Source organism: Pan paniscus, chromosome 5 (genome assembly GCF_029289425.2).
Source record: "Pan paniscus chromosome 5, NHGRI_mPanPan1-v2.0_pri, whole genome shotgun sequence".
NCBI classification, from domain to species: domain Eukaryota; kingdom Metazoa; phylum Chordata; class Mammalia; order Primates; family Hominidae; genus Pan; species Pan paniscus.
The window spans coordinates 43,442,871-43,465,334 of record NC_073254.2 but is presented as its reverse complement, the minus strand read 5'-3'; the positions used below and the strand labels follow the sequence as shown (position 1 = coordinate 43,465,334).

At 42.3% G+C, this 22,464-nt stretch overlaps 3 non-coding genes across 3 annotated transcripts; all 3 read left to right on the top strand.

Moving 5' to 3' along the window:
• Positions 1–609: 609 nt before the first annotated feature.
• On the top strand, positions 610–681 carry TRNAA-AGC (transfer RNA alanine (anticodon AGC)). Its single transcript has one exon. It is a non-coding gene; the product is annotated as a tRNA-Ala (tRNA).
• A 15,036-nt stretch (positions 682–15,717) lies between these two features.
• Positions 15,718–15,790, top strand: TRNAF-GAA (transfer RNA phenylalanine (anticodon GAA)). The gene has a single exon. It is a non-coding gene; the product is annotated as a tRNA-Phe (tRNA).
• A 5,979-nt stretch (positions 15,791–21,769) lies between these two features.
• On the top strand, positions 21,770–21,841 carry TRNAA-UGC (transfer RNA alanine (anticodon UGC)). Its single transcript has one exon. It is a non-coding gene; the product is annotated as a tRNA-Ala (tRNA).
• The last annotated feature ends 623 nt before the right edge of the window (positions 21,842–22,464 follow it).

The window sequence follows — 22,464 nt, the reverse complement described above, 5'->3', positions numbered from 1 at the left end:
GCGCGTGTTGAGTGTATACCGCCCTCGTATCGTTTTCTGCCAATCGGGACCGGACCGGGAGCGGATTCTGCCCGAAAGGGGGCGCGATCTGGCGCGTGCTCCTCTTCCTCGCTCCCCAGTCCGCGCCTCGCTGGGCTCAGCACCCCGGCCGCCGGCGGGACGGAGGCTCGGGTCCAAAGCAGTGGCTGCACCGACACGAACCCGTCTGCGTTTCTCCACCTGTCTTCCCTCGCCACCTGCATCTACTATGGTCTCTAAATGCCTCGCTTTGTACTTTGTGGCTTTCTGGCAGCCCTTTAAAGCAGCGGTGAAAGAAAGGAGAGAGTCAAGACACGGGAGAAAATGTTTCATCCCGGGTTCTTCTAGTGGTGCCCGGTAAGTGACTCCGGACTGACGAGCAGAAAAATCCCAGGGCCGTCAATAGAGGGCCTTCGGTGTAGAATGCGGTTTGCTCAGCTGTCAGCAAAGAGGGACGCAAAACCTAAATTTAAGATATCAGAAATAACTAAATAAAATAGACCTTGGCTGGTTACAACTAATGGTTCTGAAACCTAGCAAAAGGGTCAGGTTCTGATCTTGAATATACTCTCGAGACGACCGTTTCAGCACGGGGGTGTAGCTCAGTGGTAGAGCGCGTGCTTAGCATGCACGAGGCCCCGGGTTCAATCCCCGGCACCTCCATTTCTTTTGCTTTTAATTTTTTTCCCATTGCTTTACTTTATTTTCCTTGCTTAAACAGAAAGTAACCCTATTTCACAACGGTTTTGCCATTAATATTACTGCTGTTCCATTTCTACTCCTCAGCCTTGACACGACTCGGGGGGCTGCCTAAGCAAAAGGTGGAAAAGATGGAGCTGGAAGACAAAGACGGCTCCGGATTCCAAAACTTCAATGGCGTCGCCAAATTGACGAGCTCATTAACCTTTGGAGTATTGTTATTTAAAAAGTAGGAAATAAAAGATAAATGTGGAAATATTTAATAAAAGAAAAACGTAAGCTCTCAGACAATTTTCTTTATTACTTTTTTTTTTTTTTTGAGACGGAGTCTCTCGCTCTGTCGCCCAGTGGCACGATCTTGGCTCACTGCAAGCTCCGCCTCCCGGGTTTACGCCATTCTTCTGCCTCAGCCTCCCGAGTAGCTGGGACTACAGGCGCCCGTCACCACGCCCGGCTATTTTTTTCTATTATTTGGTAGAGACAGGGTTTCACCGTGTTAGCCAGGATGGTCGCGATCTCCTGACCTCGTGATCCTCCCGCCTCGGCCTCCCAAAGTGCTGGGATTACAGGAATGAGCCACCACCGCTCCCGGCCGATTTCCTTTATTTTTTTTCTGGTCCTTGTTTAGCCATGATCCATCGCAGGCTGAGCCCTGAGAAACGCAAAGCCTTCCAAACTGGGAAATTGAGAAAGTTATTTTCATCAATGAATGTAGAGGCGTCACACTTCTGCCGAAATAGCTCCATTGGGAAGCATGCTCTGCTGAAGATCTCAAAGTTCACGGACTGATTTCCAGTTTTATTCTGTCTTCACTCCTGCCGGATAATTTGACTTCCCTTAGATGACGTTACAGAAGTAATTTTACCTAAGACAGGTGCGCCCTCTATCGTAAGGATATTTTTCAGACTCTTGGTCCACACAAGAGTTGGTGGCACCGGAGAGCTTGTTAGAAGAGCGAAATCTCAGCTTCACCTCAGACGTACTGAACCAGAAGTAGCAATTTAACAAGATCCACAAGAGATTCTTTCGCACATTTAAGAAGCAATATGACGTGCTTTGACGTGGATGGAGTAAGGGTGTATAGTATAAATACGCGGCTGTGTTTTTTCCCCCAATTTTCTATTCTAACAGAAAACATAATTGCAAAAAATATATATTTATATTGCTGAATCATTTTTGTGTTCTAATCATTGACTCTGTTCCTTGCCTCTCTGGCAATATTGTACTTATTAATATTTTTTGAATTACTATTCATGATTGAATATGATGTGAAGTTTTCATTTTCTTTTTTTTTTTTTTCTTGAGATGGAGTGTCACTCTGTCGTCCAGGTTGGAGTGCAGTGGCGCGATCTCGGCTCACTGCAACCTCCGCCTCCCGGGTTCAAGCGATTCTCCTGCCTCAGCATCCCGAGTAACTGGGACAACAAGCGCGCGCCACCGCGCCCGGCTAATTTTTTATATTTTTTTTAGGGACGGGGGTTTCACCATATTGGCCAGGCTGGTCTCGAACTCCTGACCTCATGATCCGCCCGCCTCGCAAAGTGCTGGGATTACAGGCATGAGCCACCACTCCCGGCCTTTATTTTCTTTTTCGCAAGTTTTGCAATAAAGGCTGTGCTAACTTCTAATGTAAACTGGGAAGTTTGTATCCTTGCTCTGAAACATTTTAAATAGAATAAAACCTTGTAATCATTCCAGAATACACAGCCCTCTTCTCATCAGCTACCACCAAATCTTCAAGAACTTTTGTATTAACACCACTTTGTATTCTAAGCTCTGTGATAGATTTTAAAGATCCAAAACCCTTTGCTAACCCTAATGAAAGTGTGAGCTGAAGGACATCGCAAGAATTGGAAAATCCTTGGTTTCCGATATAATATCAGGCCACCTCTGTCCCTGTGAAGTGATTAGGAAATTTTCAATGGAGAAAATAAGTTCCAAAAGTCATTCTTTCTCAGATTAAGATGTCTTGGGTTTCAGTTTACTTCTTTAAAGAAAGATTCAGAGCTAGTACTGAGGACCCAGACTTTCTTGATGTGGGAAATAGATAATTTTCTGTTCTGTTGACATTTTTTCTCTCTCTTCTCTCATTTTCAAAGTACAGTTCCACAATGTCTCTTTGCCACTTATACTCACTGTGGCAGAAAAAAATTATTCACAGACTTCAATCATGGGAATCAATTTGCAAAGGAATATAGTAAAAGCATGAGGAAAAAATATCATGAATTATTACCATTGCTTTATGCTAGGGCTCAGGCCCAAATGGAAATATTTTTTTCTGCTCCCCACAATAGACTTCTTTAAGGAAGTCCACCTCTGTAATTTAAGGTAGAAATGGATAGGATGCAAAAACCAAGAGTTTAATATAAGAAAGCTATAGAAAATATAGGATGGAGATTTCAAAAACATCTTGGGACAATGAAAACAAATGACATATGACAGATAGAAGTACTTCTTTGAGAGCAAACAGTGCCTATCTTTGGCCTAGGACAATAGTGAATCATTTTAAGGTACATTGTAGATGAACTTTGGAAATTCAACTATATTTTATTTTGGGGTTGTATACTTCAATGAGATCATATTTTTAAAAAATTTTTCTCCACAGAGAAATTAAGGACCTCTTTCAAAAATCAGCTGGGCATGGTGGCGAGCACCTGTAATCACTGCTACTTGGGAGGCTGAGGCAGGAGAATTGCTTGAACCTCGGAGGCGGAGGTTGCAGTGAGCCAAGATCATGCCACTGCACTCCAGCCTGGGTGACACAATGAGACTCCATCTCAAAAAAAAAAAAAAAATTAAGGACTTCTGAGAGGAATGAGGACGTGGCCATGTGTGAGACCCTGGGTGAATGTGTGGGAAGCGGCAGGTGGGCAGGACCATTGGCTGCACAGTGATATGGAAGCAGACACAATCCATCAGGCCATGTAGTCAATCTGACTCAAAAGGTAGAGTTTTATTCTTTTCAAAGACATATTTAATCGAAGAAAAAAGATTATTTAACCCTTTACTGCCTAGTTCAGGAATTCTTTTTTAATATTCAATCAAGGTGGGAGACTTACAACAGTGTAATCAAACCTCCCTCTCCCTGTCAACAAATCAAGATGTAAATCCCAAAGAATATAGAGTGTGAATTCAATTTCTAGGTTATCATATAAGAGCTCCTTACATGAAAACTATTACTCCACCTTTTTGTCAACTTTAAGAAAACAGTACTCAACCAATTACAATCTTCTCTCTGGTTGTAGATTGTCTAGAGATGTCATTCGCATGTCTGCAGGCTCCCTGAGCAGAGTAATTGAGTATGAATGAGTTCTATCTCCTGAGATAAATGGTTGGTTCATCAGAAAAATCTCATATATTTGGAACTCATCCTATGTCTCCCCATGCATAGATATTTCTGAATGCTTACAGAAATTTAAACAATTCTCACAGTGTTCTCTGTACTTTGGGGCAAACAGAAAAAAAAAAAAAAAAGAAACACCTCCTTGTGGGGAACTTCTGGTAATCTAACTGGTATCTTGGTTTCTTCAGGTGCAAGTTAGAGAATAATTACATGATGACTCTGGAAACAACTTTCACACCATCAAACAGTCTAGATAATTTTCTTTCTTTCTTTCTTTCTTTCTTTCTTTTTTTTTGAGACAGAGTCTTGCTCTGTCGCCCAGGCTGGAGTGCAGTGGCGCGATCTCGGCTCACTGCAAGCACCGCCTCCTGGGTTCACGCCATTCTCCTGCCTCAGCCTCCCGAGTAGCTGGGACTACAGGCGCCCTCCACTACACCTGGCTAATTTTTTGTTTTTTGTTTTTTAAGTAGAGACGGGGTTTCACCGTGTTAGCCAGGATGGTCTCGATCTCCTGACCTCGTGATCCGCCCGCCTCGGCCTCCCAAAGTGTTGGGATTACAGCCATGAGCCACCGCGCCCGGCCAAAACAGCCTAGATAATTTTCCTCACATCCTCCCAGCACTTTCACGCGCGCGCGCGCGCGCACACACACACCAGAGCTTGTAGAGTTTTGCGGGTGACACTTAAATACCCAATTTCAGTGAAACCTGCCATTATGTTTCCTCTTACCTATTCCGCTATCCCTATGAGCCAACAGAGAGAAATTCTGCCAAACCATAAGGTGTTCCCAACCTCGAAAGGGGCTCAGCAATATGCTTACCAATATAGGTAAAGTCATACATAAGGAGAATGAGAATGAAGATGAACGAGAAAAGATAACACCTACTGGGAAACTAGCCAGGAAATGAGACTTTCTGGGTCTTTTGTGAAAGTTTCAAGGCCATGGTGACAACCAGTGTGAATTCCAGGGTTGAAGATCAGCTAGGAAGAAGTTCATTTTTTTGCTTTTCACAACTATCAGTAAGTAAGTTTCTGATCTTCATATCTCAAAGGACACTTTGAGTTCTCATTGTACTCACACTCTATTGGTGCCTTCTACTCACTCCCACCTCCACGTATTCAGATCAGAGCACTGGGCTAAGTTCACTGTGTTTCACCAATGGGCAGGATCCTACGGAAGAATATGGTAAGTTCAACACGTTCCCAAACAAACTCACCTCCTCCTCCTAATATCTTGTCCATTCCTTCAAAGAACAATAAGCCTCTCTATTCTGCTTTTTTTCCTCCTGTTTGTTGAGGCTCTCTTTTATGGATTCCTCACTTTCTGGCTTGCTCTATAAATCCAATAAGTCTTTGAATCCTGTGTCTAGCTACCTATGAATGTGCTTTCAAAATTTCAAAGTTTTTCTCCATCCTTGAATCTGCTATTTATTTCATGTCTTGAACATTATTCTGGACTACTCCATGAACCTCCTCAGTTGCCTTCATGCTGTAGTACAATCAAGAACCCCTTGGCAATGAATAACAGGTTGCATGTGGTTTTTATTCTCACCTGGGGTTTTCTCATCAAAGTTGTGCTCTTACCATTCCTGTGAAGCAAACAGCAATAGCAGAAGTGCTTTATTCAGGAAAAAGCTGGTCAGTTTTCTAACGCAAGTTTCCAGTATTCTGTGTTCCATTTCAAGCTTTATTTGCCAAAACTTCAATATCCCCCACAGCTGGGGGTCTTCCAACTTAAAATGGTCACAAATCCTGCTTCTAAACCCAACACTTAGTGCTAAAACAATGAACACAGGAATGGAGACCCACAGAATATAACGAGATATTCCTTTATTTTTCATTTTATTTAATTTTTTGCATCTTTAGATTGGAGAAATACCTTTTTAGGGTTTTTGGGTTTTTGTTTGTTTTTTGAGACAGAGTCTCACTCTGTCCCCAAGGCTGGAGTGCAGTGGCGCCATCTCCGCTCACTGCAGCCTCCACCTCCCAGGTTCAAGAGATTCTCCTGCCTCAACCTCTGAGCAGCTGGGGTTACAGGCACGTGCCATCACGCCCGGCTAATTTTTGTATTTTTAGTAGAGACAGGGTTTCACCTTGTTGGCTCGGCTGGCCTCGAACTTCTGACCTTAAATGATCTGACCGCCTCCAACTTCCAAACTGCTGCGATTACAAGCGTGAGCTACCGTGCCCGGCCACCTTTTTAATTTTTAAGTTATTTTTTATTTCCATATTTTTATTGTTTTCATATACTGCAATAGTACTTGGAGGACGACACAAATATCTCTTGGCATGAGGAGATGTAGTTCAGTGATAAAACGTGTGCCTTACATATAGGAGGCCTCAGGTTCAGCTCCCGAGCACCTCCAACGGTCAGTTTCCGAGTTCTTAATACCACTCCTTAGTACAAAGCACATTCAGGTGTCCTACTCTCTTTTCGTTGCCTGTCACATGAGAAGTAAACACGTGACCCCAAGACATTAATTTCTGTGTTGTTTTTTTTTTTTTTTTTTTTTTTTTTTAGAGATGGAGTCTCACTCAGTCGCCCAGGCTGGAGTGCAGTGGCGTGATCTCGGCTCACTGCAAGCTCCGCCTCCTGGGTTCACACCATTCTCCGGCCTCAGCCTCCTGAGTAGCTGGGACTACAGGCGCCTGCCACTATGCCTGGCTAATTTTTTTTTTTTTTTTTTTTTTTGTATTTTTAGTAGAGACCGGGTTTCACCGTATTAGCCAGGATGGCCTCGATCTCCTGACCTCGTGATCCGCCTGTCTTGACCTCCCAAAGTGCTGGGATTACAGGCGTGAGCCACCGCGCCCGGCCTCTTTTTTTTTTTAAGATTTTTTTTTAATCATTATACTTTAAGTTCTAGGGTACCTGTGCACAACGTGCAGGTTTGTTACATATGTATACATGTGCCATGTTGGTGTGCTGCACCCATTAACTCCTCATTTACATTAGGTATTTCTCCTAATGCTATCCCTCCCCTATCACCCCACCCCGCGACAGGCCCCGGTGTGTGATGTTCCCCACCCTGTGTTCAAGTGTTCTCATTGTTCAATTCCCACCTATGAGTGAGAACGTGCAGTGTTTGGTTTTCTGTCCTTGTGATAGTTTGTTCAGAATGATGGTTCCCAGCTTCATCTATGTCCCTACAAAGGACATGAACTCATCCTTTTTTATGGCTGCATAGTATTCCATGGTGTATATGTGCCACGTTTGCTAAATTCAGTCTATCATTGATGGACATGTGCCTTACATATAGAAGGCACATTTGGGTTGGTTCCAAGTCTTTGCTATTGTGAATAGTGCCACAATAAACATACATGTGCATGTGTCTTTATAGCAGCATGATTTATAATCCTTTGGGTTTATACCCAGTAATGGGATGGCTGGGTCAAATGGTATTTCTAGTTCTAGATCCTTGAGGAATCGCCACACTGTCTTCCACAATGGTTGAACTAGTTTACAGTCCCACCAACAGTGTAAAAGTGTTCCTATTTCTCCACATCCTCTCCAGCACCTGTTGTTTCCTGACTTTTTAATGATTGCCATCCTAACTGGTGTGAGATGGAATCTCATTGTGGTTTTGATTTGCATTTCTCTGATGGCCAGTGATGATGAGCATTTTTTCATGTGTCCGTTGGCTGCATAAATGTCTTCTTTTGAGAAGTGTCTGTTCATATCCTTTGCCCACTTTTTGATGGGGTTTGATGGGGTTGTTTGATTTTTTCTTGTAAATTTGTTTAAGTTCTTTGTAGATTCTAGATATTAGCCCTTCGTCAGATGGGTAGGTTGCAAAAATTTTCTCCCATTCTGTAGGTTGCCTGTTCGCTCTGATGGTGGTTTCTTTTGCTGTGCAGAAGCTCTTTGGTTTAATTAGATCCCATTTGTCTATTTTGGCTTTTGTTGCCCTTGCTTTTGGTGTTTTAGACATGAAGTCCTTGCCCATGCCTATGTCCTGAATGGTATTGCCTAGGTTTTGTTCTAGGGTTTTTATGGTTTTAGGTCTAACATTTAAGTCTTTAATCCATCTTGAATTAATTTTTGTATAAGGTGTAATGAAGGGATCCAGTTTCAGCTTTCTACATATGGCTAGCCAGTTTTCTCAGCACCATTTATTAAATAGGGAATCCTTTCCCCATTTCTTGTTTTTGTCAGGTTTGTCAAAGATCAAATGGTTGTAGACGTGTGGTATTATTTCTGAGGGCTCTATTCTGTTCCATTGGTCTATATCTCTGTTTTGGTACCAGTACCATGCTGTTTCGGTTACTGTAGCCATATAGTATAGTTTGAAGTCAGGTAGCATGATGTCTCCAGCTTTGTTCTTTTGGCTTAGGATTGTCTTGGCAATGCAGGCTCTTTTTTGGTTCCATATGAACTTTAAAATAGTTTTTCTCCAATTCTGTGAAGAAAGTCATTGGTAGCTTGATGGGGATCGCACTGAATCTATAAATTACCTTGGGCAGTATGGCCATTTTCATGATATTGATTCTTCCTATACATGAGCATGGAATGTTCTTCCATTTGTTTGTGTCCTCATTTATTTTGTTGAGCAGTGGTTTGTAATTCTCCTTGAGGAGGTCCTTCACATCCCTTGTAAGTTGGATTCCCAGGTATTTTATTCTCTTTGTAGCAATTGGGAATGTGAGTTCCCTCATGATTTGGCTCTCTGTCTGTTACTGGTGTATAGGAATGCTTGTGATTTTTGCACATTGATTTTGTATCCTGAGACTTTGCTGAAGTTGCTTATCAGCTTAAGGAGATTTTGGGCTGAGATGATGAGGTTTTCTAAATATACAATCATGTCATCTGCAAACAGGGACAATTTGACTTCCTCTTTTCCTAACTGAATACCCTTTATTTGTTTCTCTTGCCTGATTGCCCTGGCCAGAACTTCCAACACTATGTTGAATAGGAGTGATGAGAGAGGGCATCCCTGTCTTGTGCCAGTTTTCAAAGGGAATGCTTCCAGTTTTTGCCCATTCAATATGATATTGGCTGTGGGTTTTTCATAAATAGCTCTTTTTATTTTGAGATACATCACATCAATACCTAGTTTATTGAGAGTTTTTAGCATGAAGGGCTGTTGAATTTTGCCAAGATGTTAATTTAAATGTTACGTTATTTAGACTTCATGAGCCTCAAAACCACTCAAGGCAGTTGGCAGAGTAGAATAAGCTTGTCATTGATTAGTTTCCTATGGCTGCTGTAACAAATTATCTCAAATTAGATGGCTTATAACAACAGAAATTTATTCTTTCACACTTCTGGAGGCCAAAAATCTGATATGAGTGCAGTAATGTGCTACATGTTGACATTTTAGTAAACCACAGACCACATATCCTACGGTGGTCTTATAAGATTATAAAGGAGTTGGCTGCTCACAGTGGCTCATGCTTGTAATCCCAACACTTTGGGAGGCCGAGGCGGGCAGATCACCTCAGGTTGGGGGTTTGAGACCATCCTGACCAACATGGTGAACCCCCATCTCTACTAAAAATACAAAATTAGTCGGGCGTGGTGGCACACACCTGTAATCCCAGGTACTTGGGAGTCTGAGGCAGGAGAATTGCTTGAACCCAGGTGGCAGAGTTTGCAGTGAGCCAAGATCCTCCCATCGCACTCCAGCCTGGGCAACAAGAGCAAAACTCTGTCTCAAAACAAAACAAAATAAACTACCTGCTAAATTCTAATATAAATTGGGGAATTTGTATCTTTGTCTCAGCCTAGCAACATTTAAAATGGAATGGGAACCATTTGAGAAACACATATCGTCCAAATCTTGACATTATTTCAGAACATGGTCTTGCCTCTTCCTCACCTCAACAACCAATTAGCAACAGTGGAATATATATGTGTGTGTGTGTATGTGTGTGTGTATATATATTTATATGTACATATGACAAAAATTATTTCTCTAAACTATTTGATAATGATTTTCAGACATTATATCTTTTTATTCCTAAATACTTCAATGTGTATTTCCTAAGAACAAGGTCAATTTCTTACCACAGCACAATTATCAAATTTAGAGAACTTAACATTGATAAAATAGTATTCTCTAATATACAGTCTATAAAAATTTTAATTGTATCAATAAAATCTTTTATAGGAATTTCTCTCCCAAACTAGGTGCCATTTCAGAATCACATATGAATCTAGTTGTCTTGACTTTTCAGTCTCCTTCACTTTGGAACAGATTCTTAATCTTCTTGTCTTTCATGAATATGTTTTTGAAGAGCATATGCCAGTGGTTTTGTGGAATGTTTCTTGATTTGTGTAGTCATGGTTACATTCAGGTCATGGAAATGTCACAGAAATCATGTTACCCTCTATCACACCAAGAGGCATGTGATGTCAGTTTTTCTCATTATTTATTATTATTATTATTATTATTTTTTGAGATAGAATTTCGCTCTTCTTGCCCAGGCTGGAGTGCAATGGTGTGATCTCGGCTCACCACAGTTTTGTATTTTTAATAGAGACGGGGTTTCTCCATGTTGGTCAGGCTGGTCTCAAACTCCCAACCTCAGGTGATCCCCCTGCCTCGGCCTCCCAAAGTGCTGGAATTACAGACGTGAGCCACCACGCCCAGCCCAAATGAGGATTTTCTAATTTTATCCTTACTTCCACATTTATCACTTGACACACAACTGTAAGGAAAATCTTCCCATCTTCCATATTTATGTGTTTAAGTTCCCAAGATTGATAATCACTTATTGTCATCATTAATGCTCAAAATGTGTCAGATTTGGCCATTGAGATCCATTTCAAGCTGGCTTCTGTGTCCTTTTAAATCATACCCATCAATTCTGAGCACCTACATTCTGGCACAGCAAGATATCTTAGGTTCATCTTGTAGTTTCCCTGGCACAGTCCTGGAGTCAGTGTAGTTGACACCAGTAGCTACTTTCTATCAGTATCGCTGGTTCCTTTTAGTAGGGAGTGGTATTTGAAAATCAATATATAGAATTATCTTTGCTCATTGCATCTGAGGTATCATTTCTTCTAGGCCCAATTAGCAGAGAGATCTGTGGAGAAATTTTACAATTAAGTGTATAATTTCATACTGATGCCTCTAATTCCCATCATCACCAATAGGACTATTCTTTACCTTCCTCCTTTCCCACAGTGAGAGCCTGGTTCCAACAACATACAGGCGCACACACGCTCATTTTTCCAATCCTAAAATTCACACAAAATATCAGAATTGCTATTGCCTTAGCATTACAGAAAATATTCCTGATACATAGAGTTTAAGATATGCTTGCTGTTCTTTTTCTTTTTACAATGAGAACAATGTATAAACCATTTTCTTAGGTAAATTCTTTCCTGAATTTTCAATGTGGTTATGTTATACTTTTGAAATGCTCTATTTGGAAATAGATTTGCTGATCCCAAATCAGGAACAGTGTTTTTCTTTTTACTGTTAACGTACCTTTTCGTGATGTAACCGTGCCTAAGAGAGGGGGCACTTAGATATAGGGAAATCATAAACAGTGGAATTGGAAACACATGGTAATTGTCTTTATGACATAGAGCACATACTCAGATAATGGTGGTCACCAGTTTTCCAAATACACAGGAGGTATGAGGGGGTATAGCTCAGTGGTAGAGTGTGTACTTATCATGCACGAGGTCTTGGGCTGATTTCCCAGTACCTCCAGAGGTCCATTTTCTTCCCCGTGGCACTGTAAGAAGAGCTCCATGACCTTCCCCAGCTGTCCAGAATGTCCTGCCTTGTCAAGATATTTGGGTTGACCTCTACATCTCTCTCTCATACAGAGAGGTAATTCGTGTTCATTCACTTAAGGTTATTTGCTGCTTAAGATTATCCATCTTTCTAAGCAGTCCCAGCGGTCACTAAGGTGAACCACGCACTATGGAAGCAAGTACTACTCCTGGCCATCCAGCCTATTTCTAGTTGTAAATGAAATAATCAGAAACCATAGAACCACGTGGCGCAAGTCCTTTCCTGTGTGTGGTGTTTGTTTGTTTGTTTGAGACAGAGTTTCACTCTTGTTGCCCAGGCTGGAGTGCAATAGCACAATCTTGGCTCACCACAACCTCTGCCTCCCGGATTCAAGTGATTCTCCTGCCTCAGTCTCCTGAGTAGCTGGGATTACAAGCATGCACCACCATGCCTCGCTAATTTTGTATTTTTAGTAGAGATGGGGGTTTCTCCCTGTTGGTCAGGCTAGTCTAGAACTCCCGACCTCAGGTGATCTGCCCACCTCAGCCTTCCAAAGTGCTGGGATTACAGGCGTGTGCTACCATGCTTGGCCTTGTGTTTCTTCTTCTAACCCAGGTTGCAGAAGCCCTACAAGCTTTCACTAAAAGATTTCACTGCCGGTGGCTGAGGACCTGATGTGCTGGTGGTCACTTTTTCCATTAGAAACCCACAAACTCTAAAACTTAATGTAAACTATTTAACTACAAGAATACAATACATGGCAAATATAATGACAAATGAGAAAAAGATCACAGTCACTTCAGCTGACATTTGGTAGGGGGAACATACTTCTCTGGGTCCTCTAAGGAAGTTTCTGCCCTGAGATGCAAGCACTCGGAACTCCAGGAACCAAGATCAGTATAGGGTAAAGCTCATTTCTTTGTTTTCCATCAATAAAAATAATGAATGAACTTTTATTCTCCCAATCCCAATGGATCCTTTTCTACCTGCTGCACTTATTCTCCAGGAATAACCTCTTTCTAAGCTACTGAACAACCCACACCTCCAGATTAGAGCTCTTTGCACAGTTTCTGATGCTGGTATCACAGAGCTAAGCAGAATCCACGCGGGGATACTCTGCAAGCATCTCAATACTATCTCGTTAAAAGGAAATCGTCTTCTATTTTCAGCTCTATTTCATTTAAACAAAACATAAAAAATTAAGTTACTCAACACCCAGAAGGCAGAAAAGCGACCTCTCTCTGCATCTGCAGAAGCCAAGCAAGCGAGTGGGGCTTCCGTATGCATCCTTTCTTTTACTCATTTTCCAAACGCTGTAATGGTCCACCACCTACCAGGTGGTCACAAGCCATCGCTAAAGTCAATTTTGAGGTCAACCCACTCAACTTGTGAGGGATTCACCTATATTACCTCTGCACCTGTAATAAGACTAAGAAGACGGTGGCTGCACATGTAGTTAACACCGATTGTACCGCGACTTCGCCTTTCCGCAGCCTTTGTACCAACCTGCAGAGCCCTTTTGAGCCAAGAGCTGGACTTGAGGAGTAAAGAAGCTCATTGCAAACGCCAGGAGGAATTTCTTCAGGGTGAAGTTGACTTTCAATCGGCTTCATTCTAAAGGAAACATGTGGAGCAAACAAACGGAAACTTTCTTTCTCATCTTTTGCATTTCAAGCCTAATAAAATTAGACGTTTCCACTGTCCTGCTCAGTCTCGAAGCTGTCGGCAGATTCCGCTTTTAACTCTCAACACAGACACTCAGGAAATCGGGAAATCCCTGCAGCTCCCTCAGAAGCTATCAGTATCAGCGGTTCCCGAACCCGCAAACATAAAACGCAACATCACGTGCTCCTCCAAAGAGCCTAGCCTGTCTGTCGAGCGATGGAAAGAGCGGCGAGGCGCTCTCGCAGCCGTGGCAGTCTGGACGAAACGAACCAGGTCCCTTTCTTGGTCTAGCCTACCTCCCTACCTCTCTTCCCTCATATCCAGAAGAAGCGACGGAGAGGTGAGTGCTTAGACTCACTCTAACATCCCGTCCATCCAAATCCTAATAATCTTGAGGATGCTTTTCCTTGTCCTCTACCCCTCTCCCTTTTTATGTTTCTTTCTCCACTTCACCGCACCCCGCCTCTTCCCTCACTCCGCCAGCTGGCCCTCGGCTCCTCTCCACCTTCCCTCCCGTTTACTTCTGAATGAACTTTTCACAATAGTGCAGTGCACTCCTAGAACCATTTACACACATTTTAAGCACTGTGCTGAGATTTATATGTAGCCACTGTTTTAATTTCCACATCACTTTCCTTTTTTTTTTTTTTCCTTCTCTATATGCTCAACTTCAAACGTTTTCTGCAGCATAGGCTGAGGCTGCGTCCAGATGGGGAGAGACGTCAGGCGGCGGGGATAAACCTGGAGGAATGTTGTTTCCTGTCTGGGGAGGTTCGGGCCTTACAAGAGGGAGAGAAAAAAAGAAAAAAGCCTGTAACAGAATCTAAAATTTTTGAGGAAATTATTCAAAAAATATTTTAATTGACCCTCCCAACAAATTTTGGCTAAAAACAGAAAGCCTGGACTCTCTCGGAATAGGAGACTGAGTCTGAAAACTGTCCAGACATAGGGACGGTTTTATTAAAATTCAATTTGCAAGTCGTTGTTGGCTGTAGCTATTTCCTCATTCCAGAGAGGATTGTTTCTGAAATTTGGTAAACTCTGAAATTGTTTCTAAGTTATTTAACAAGAGGAGTCCAATGTTTTCACACTTTTGAAGTGATATAAGAATTTCTAGGCTGAGGTGGGAGAACGGATTGAGCCGGGAGGCGAAAGTTGCAATGAGAGGAGATTGCCACTGCACTCCAGGCTGGCAGAGTGGGACCCTGTCTCTCTCTCTCTCTCTCTCACTCGCTGGAATCTTCTCTCTCTCTCTCTCTCTATATATATATATAGAGAGAGATACATGTATATTTTATATTATATATAATATCTATATCAACATAATATATTTACATTTTTAATTTATATATATTTCATATTTATATGTGTGTGTATATATATATATATATATATATATATATATATATATATATATTGCGTGGTCACACTAAAATAAACATATGCTTGCCTTTTCCACCCCTGGCTCTCTGTACCACCTAAGGTGGATGTGTTAGCACTAGATCAGTAAAAGGAAGGAAACAGAGAAAAAAAATTGGCTCGCTCAGGATTTCTTCAGTCGGAAGCTATAAACCTACTACCAGGTTAACGTGTTCAATAATCTTCTGTTCCTTTTTGCCATGTCATTGAAGAGCAAGACAGAAAACAAAACAAAAAAGAGCCAAAAGGAGAGAAAAGGAAAAGTCTAGATAATTTCATTTTAGTTTTAGATAGTTTCCTTTAGTTTTCTGAGCGGTGTTTCCAAGGTGACCAAGCATGGGAGCATCTTCCTGATTTGACCTATTCCTCGCCTTTTTTTTTTTTTTTAGAGACAGAGTCTCGCTGTCGCCCAGGCTGGAGTGCAGTGGAGCGATCTCGGCTCACTGCAACCTCGAATTCCCTGGTTCAAGCGATTCTCCTGCCTCAGCCTCCGAAGTAGCTGGAACTACAGGCGTGCGCCACCTCTCCTGGCGAATTTTTATATTTCTTGTAAAGAAGGGGTTTCACCATGTTGGCCAGGCTGGTCTTGAACTCCTGACCTCAAGTGATCCACCCTCCACGGCCTCGCAAAATGCTGAGATTACAGGCGTGAGCCACCGTGCCCGGCCGTCTCGTCTTTTCTTTCCCGTCTTTTGCCGGGGAAAATTGGATCCTATTTTCACACATAAATTACAGCAGAATTTATATTTTTGGATTGGGGGGAGGTAAGTGAATGACGGGTGATATTGAAGACAACCGAATTAGGCGTTGGAAGATACACTGACCTTACAAATTGCAGTTTTTATATTTTGAAGAAATGACCAACAAGACAGCTCCAGAGTAGCCGAAATAGCTCAGTTGGGAGAGCGTTAGACTGAAGATCTAAAGGTCCCTGGTTCAATCCCGGGTTTCGGCAGATACCTTTTGGTTGTTGCATAATTGTCTTTCCTTTATACAACACTTGCACACCAATCCCAGAGGTCTATATATAACTCCCATTTTTTGCTTTTTGAAAATTGCATAAAGGTAATGTATATATATATGTATGTCTATTTGTATCACTCTCTCCACTAAAGTCTTCCATGAAGTGTTAACTGACGGTATATAAATTATTTAAAATCTTAAATCTAGAAAGTTACTAATTTTAAAACCTAAGAAATTCCAATATGCTATAGACTGTGGCAATTACAATTCATTTCTGATTTGATGTTATTTATGTGTGTTGGGCAGGGGTGTTTTAAATCACAAGAACTATGAAGAAACCTGTAGAAGAACTATTATGCTGTATGAGTGTATATATGTGGTAGTGGTATATTCAAGAAACATTTTGCAATTCCAAAAACCTCGTTTTGGCCGGGCGCAGTGGCTCAGGCCTGTAATCCCAGCACTTTGGGAGGCCGAAGCGGGTGGATCACGAGGTCAGGAGATCGAGACCACGGTGAAACCCCCGTCTCTACAAAAAATACAAAAAAATTAGTCGGGCGCGGTGGCGGGCGCCTGTAGTCTCAGCTACTCAGGAGGCTGAGGCAGGAGAATGGCGTGAACCCGGGAGGCGGAGCTTGCAGTGAGCTGAGATCGCACCACTGCAATCCAGCCTGGGTGACAGAGCGAGACTCCGTCTCAAAAAAAAAAAAAAAAAGAAAGAAATACCTCGGTTTGTATCTTGAGTCAACTCCATAGCTCTGCAGTTAAACTGCTGGGAAAATAACTTTCTTTTTTTTGAGACGGAGTCTCGTTCTGTCGCCCAGGCTGTAGTGCAGTGGCACGATCTCGGCTCACTGCAAGGGCCGCCTCCCGGGTCCACGCCATTCTCCTGCCTCAGGCTCCCGAGTAGCTGGGACTACAGGCGCCCGCCACCACGCCCAGCTAATTTTTTGTATTTTTAGTAGAGACGGGGTTTCACCATGTTAACCGGGATGGTCTCGATCCACCCACCTCGGCCTCCCAAAGTGCTGGGATTACAGTGTGAACCACCGCGCCCGGCCCTGTTTTGTTTTTTTGAGGCAGGGTCTCACTCTGTCACCCATGCTGGAGTGCAGTGGTATGATCACAGCTCACTGCAGCCTCAGCCTCCCTGGACTCAAGCGATCCTCCCATGTCAGCCTCCTGGGTAGCTGAGACTACAGAAATGCAACAACAAGCCTGGCTTTCTCTCTCTCTCTTTTGTATTTTTTTTGTAGAAACTGGGTTTCACCATGTTCCCCCAGCTGTTCTTGAAATCCTGGGCTCAAGCAACCTGCCCGCTTCTGCCTCCCAACGTGCTGGGATTTCAGGTGGGAACCACCGCACCAGGCCTAATTACAGGAATATTTTTAAGTTTCTTACTGACAGGACATTTCTTTAGCCTGGAAACCTTGTCTAGAATTTCCAAATCTTAAGTTATTTCCTCATTGGTATCCAGGAAAGAACAAAAACAAGTCTTTCTTTCTTTTTTCTTTTCTTTTCTTTTTCTTTTTTTTTTTTTTTGAGACAGAATCTTGCTATGTTACCCATGCTAGAGTGCAGTGGAACGATCTCAGCTCACTGCAACCTCCGCCTCCCCGGCACAAGCAATTCTCCTGCTGCAGCCTCCCAAGCAGCTGGGATTACAGGTGTCCACCACCATGCCTGACTAATTTTTGTATTTTTAGTAAAGACGGGATTTCACCATGTTGGCCAGCCTGGTCTCCAACTCCTGACCTCATGATCCACCTGCCTCGGCCTCCCAAAGTGCTGGGATTATAGATGTGAGCCACTGCGTCCGGTCAAAAATAAGTATTTCTAAATTAATTATTCTGTCAAGACTCAGGTGGATGTGCCCCATTTTCCTTTTTTTTACTTCAACTCCTCTCTTGAAATTTTGTGTTGGGATAATGGGCCTTTTTTGTCCTGTTTTTTTTTGTCTGATTTTTTTTGGTCATTTTTAATATCTTTTCTTCTTTCAAATTGGTGTTTCATTTTCAGTGTTATTTTCCCCTAACACCTGCATACTGTATGAGGAGACAATAAACTACAGTACTCCAACATCAGAACTGCATCAAATTGTGAAAGGAAAATTGATACCAAATGAGAGACCAACCTCAGGGTGGGGACATTGACTGTACAGGAACTAGGAATCAGATACTTTACCCTTTAAGTCACTGAGGCTTTCTCAACTCAGAAGCCTGTGTTTTATTTCATTAAGAAATATTTGATAGGCTGGGCGTGGTGGCTCACGTCTGTAATCTCAGCACTTTGGGAGGCCGAGGCGGGTAGATCACCTGAGATCAGAAGTTTAAGACCTGCCTGGCCAACATGGTGATACCCTGTCACTACTAAAAATACAAAATAATAATAATAATAATAATAATAATAAATTAGCTGGGTGTGGTGGTGGATGCCTGTAATCCCAGCTACTCGAGAGGCTGAGGCAGGAGAATCCCTTGAACCCGGGAAGCGGAGGTTGCAGTGAGCCGAGATCGCAACATTGCACTCCACCCTAGGCAACAAGAGCAAGACTCTGTCTTAAACAAAGAAAAAAAAAAATAAAAGGAAACATTTGATTAGACAAATGGCAGCATTGAATGTTTTCTTGCCTAGCACAGTAGTGATTCCTTTACATTTTGTTGAAATGAAACGCCTAGGGTAATTCTAAGCATGATTCGTCTCTCATTCAATACCTTAAAAATGAGGCTAATAATGATTATGTAAAATGGGATGTTGCAAACGTCTAAGGAGATCATGCATAGAAATGCATTTAGTCAAGTCCACTCGCGGCATGAAACCTAATTACTGGCAGACCATGCTCCATGTCCTTTGGCTCTGGGATTCTCCCAGAACAGCAACTAAATAGATAACATCGTCTCTAGACAATGCTGTCCAATCAAAAGATACTACAAGTCTTCTGCTTTAGCTTCTGGGATAAAAAGAATTTTTAAAAAAGTTAATACAAATCTTAAATGAGAGCCACTTCTGTAGTTTTAAATTTTCTAGTAGTCACATTTAAAAAATAAACAGGCAATACTTATTTTATATAATTTTTTAACAATTTCAACTTTTAGACAGGCAAGGTGGGTCATACCTGTAACCCCAGCCCTTTGGGAGGCCGAGGTGGGCGGATCACCTGAGGTCAGGGGTTCAAGACCAACCTGACCAATATGGTGAAACCCTGTCTCTAATAAAAATACAAAAATTAGCTGGGTGTGGTGGTGCATGCCTGTAATTTCAGCTACTTGGGAGTCTGAGATAGGAGAATCACTTGAAACCTGGAGGAGGAGTTTGCAGTGAGCCCAGATAGCGCCACTGCACTCTAGCCTGAGAGACAGAGCAAGACTCTGTCTCAAAATAATAATACTACTAATAATAATTTCAACTTTTATTTTAGATTCAGGGGGTACATGTCCAGGTTTGTTACATGGGTATAGTGCATGATGCTGGGGTTGGGGTGAGATTAATCCCATCACCTGGGTGGTGAACATAGTATCCAATAGTTAGCTTTTCAAGCCTTTCCCCTTCTCGCCTCCCCCTCTAGTAGTCCCCAGTGTCTATTGTTTCCATCTTTTATGTCCAGTTTTACTAATATATGTAAATCACCTTGCATGTCCAAAATATTATTTTAACAAGTAATCAATCTTAAAATTATCAGTGAGACATTTTATGTTTAAAAAATGATATTACATCTGGCCAGGTGCGGCGGCCCATGCCTGTAATCCCAGCACTTTGGGAGGCCGAGGAGGGCAGATGACAAGGTCAGGAGTTTGGGACCAGCCTGGCCAGCATGGTGAAACCCTGTCTCTACCAAAAAAAAAAAGAAAGAAAAATTGCCGGGCATGGTGGCGCGCGCCTGTAGTCCCAGTTACTCAGGAGGCTGAGGCAGGAGAATGGATTGAACCCGACAGGTGGAGGTTGCTGTGAGCCAAGATTGCACCACTGCACTCCAGGTTAGGTGACAGAGCGAGACTCCATGAAAAAAAAAATTACATCTTTGAAATCTGGTATATATTTCTCACTTTCAACACATCTTAACTTAGACTAGGCAATTTTCAGTACTCAATACCCAGTGTGGCTAATGGTAACCATATTGGACAGTGCAGATTTAAACATATACTTTACATATTTTTAGGTTTTCGAAATTGAGTGTGTATGACAGGGTGTTCTGTCTTCAAAATTAAATGTTTAATTTCTCAGAAGAATGCTATGTTAAATGAGCTCATCCTACAGATTTCACACAAAAAACATGTTTCAATCGTGTTGCTGGTAGATAGTCTGAAGATAGCTACAGATATTTAATTATTTAAAATTCTCCCATTTTTATGAGGCAACCTTCTTATTATGAATTCCCAAGAATCCAGTAGACAGCCAAATTTCTCTGGGTGTAACACAACATAAAGATGAAGGAGAGTTTCTGCAAACTGTCCTAATATTGCTTTTACAGCATCAAAGAGCCAAGATAATCCTTCCCATCATTTACATGCACACACGCAGACACAGTCAGGCAGGCAAACACACATGAATACACATCAATTTTGTCTATAACAATTCTCTAGTTTCTCCTTCAGTGAAATCTATCACTCAGTGTTTCCTATTTTTATTTAGAAATCCCATCAGCCAACTGAAAAGCCAAGTCTGACATACAACTTGCAATTTGGCAATTTTGAAAGGCATCAATGTTACTTTATTAACATTGGCAAAGGCTCTTATATAGGCAAACCAGAATGAGAAAGAGTTAATAGTCACTAGAAATTTGGTGCTGAGAAATAGGTTTTCTTCTCATCTTCTTATGTAATTCAAAGGACACACGATAAGTCCCAAGATTCAAGAACTTTTTAGGAACGAACTTGTTTGTTCACTACAAATATCACGAATAGGTTTGTAATTTCCATATCTCAAAGTACACTTTTTAGTCTTTATCCATCCTCCATGTAATGTGTCTACTACTATTAATGCTTACAAATCCCAGGCTAGAGACAGAGTTAATTGCCTGAATTCTCTGAGTAACATCCTCACAAGTGTGCCCCACAGATACTTTAAATTGAGTATGAGCCAAACTAACTCATCTTCTCCATCTTCCAATCTATCTCTCATTCCTAAAAGAGCTGTTAAAACCTCTCCCCTTTTCTGCACCTGCTTGTGTTTGTTTTTCTAAAGCATTCTTCAACCCTGTTTGTATTTATCTTCGGTCTTATTCTCATAATTCAACCCTTCTCTCCATCCCCATAGCTGTTTTTCATTCACGCCTTATGAATCCCTTCCCCTCACCTCCCCTCTTCTCCCCTCGTCTCCCCTCTTCTCCCCCTTTCCCTCCCCTCCCCTTCCCTTCTCTCTCTGTTGCCCAGGCTGGAGGACAGTGGCACAGTCATAGCTCCCTACAACAACTAACTCCCGAGCTCAAGCGATCCTCGTGCCTCAGCCTCTAGAGTAGCTGGGAGTACAGGCGTAAGACACCACGCCAGCTAAGGACCCTTATGAAAAAATGCTAAGTGCATCGCTGTCAGGTTTTCTTCTGATTGTGGCTTTCCTCCATCAAATCTTATTTTTAATATTCCGATTGAGCAAACAACAATTATGAAGCGTTTTAGGCAGGAAAAGGCTGAATTTCAATGGCTTTGTGTCGTATCTGGGAGAAATTAAAAGAAACGAAAACCAGAACTTGATTCTTGCCAAGCATAATAGAAGGAGACCCTAAGAACTCAACGTCTTGAGGCCACAATGGAAACTTCTTGTGGTTATTATCTGACACTTTTCTAATCTTTCGTTTTTCGTTTCAAGTCCTACACAGTATTCTAAAGAATCTGTAGCCCCCATTAGTACCAAGTATCTCCTGCTCAGAACAGCTCTCCGCACTCCATAATACTGACCACTACTACCAGCATGCTCACGGAGTCTCAGGAAATGAAAGTTACCTCCTGAAAATTATTACAAATGGGTCTTATAGTAAGGGGGTGTAGCTCAGTGGTAGAGCGCATGCTTTGCATGTATGAGGCCTCGGGTTCGATCCCCGACACCTCCAAGCGACGGTTTTGCTCTGGTAGTTTTCAAGCGACAGACTTCTGCCTCCTCACGTTTTTCTATCCTATTTCTGCACACATAGACAGTAAAAGTGTAGCCCAATGTTCAGCCTTGAACTATCTCCACTGGTTATGCTGTGAACCTCGACATCACCAAAGGCGATTGCCACAGCAGAAGGGAGACAAACAAGAAATGAGGGGGAAAGAAGAACGGGATCGCAACACGGTCTCTTGAACCCAAACAAAAGCGTGCACATTCACAGGCGGCTCGCGTTCACTCCCATTTTGTACTATGATTAATGAGACGCAAAGACAAAGGAGAAGGGAGAAAAGCGCCCTGAAGGCATCTATTTTTTTTTAAGTTATTTTTGTTTTCTGGGCCAAAGAACAGAGCGAAAGCCTCTGTTCACTGATTTCTCCACCAGTCTCTCCCTGTCTACCTGCGCGGAGAACACAGCTACCAGTGTGATCCAGTACTGAGACAAGGGCTGTGGCTCTCCAGTCGCTTGAGATGGGAGTGGCAGGGCGCTGGACAACCACACGAAGACTGTCGGGGAATTAGAGGCCTTCAACGTGCGAGAAGCAGAAACCAATACGGATCAACATTCCCTACTGATATTCCATA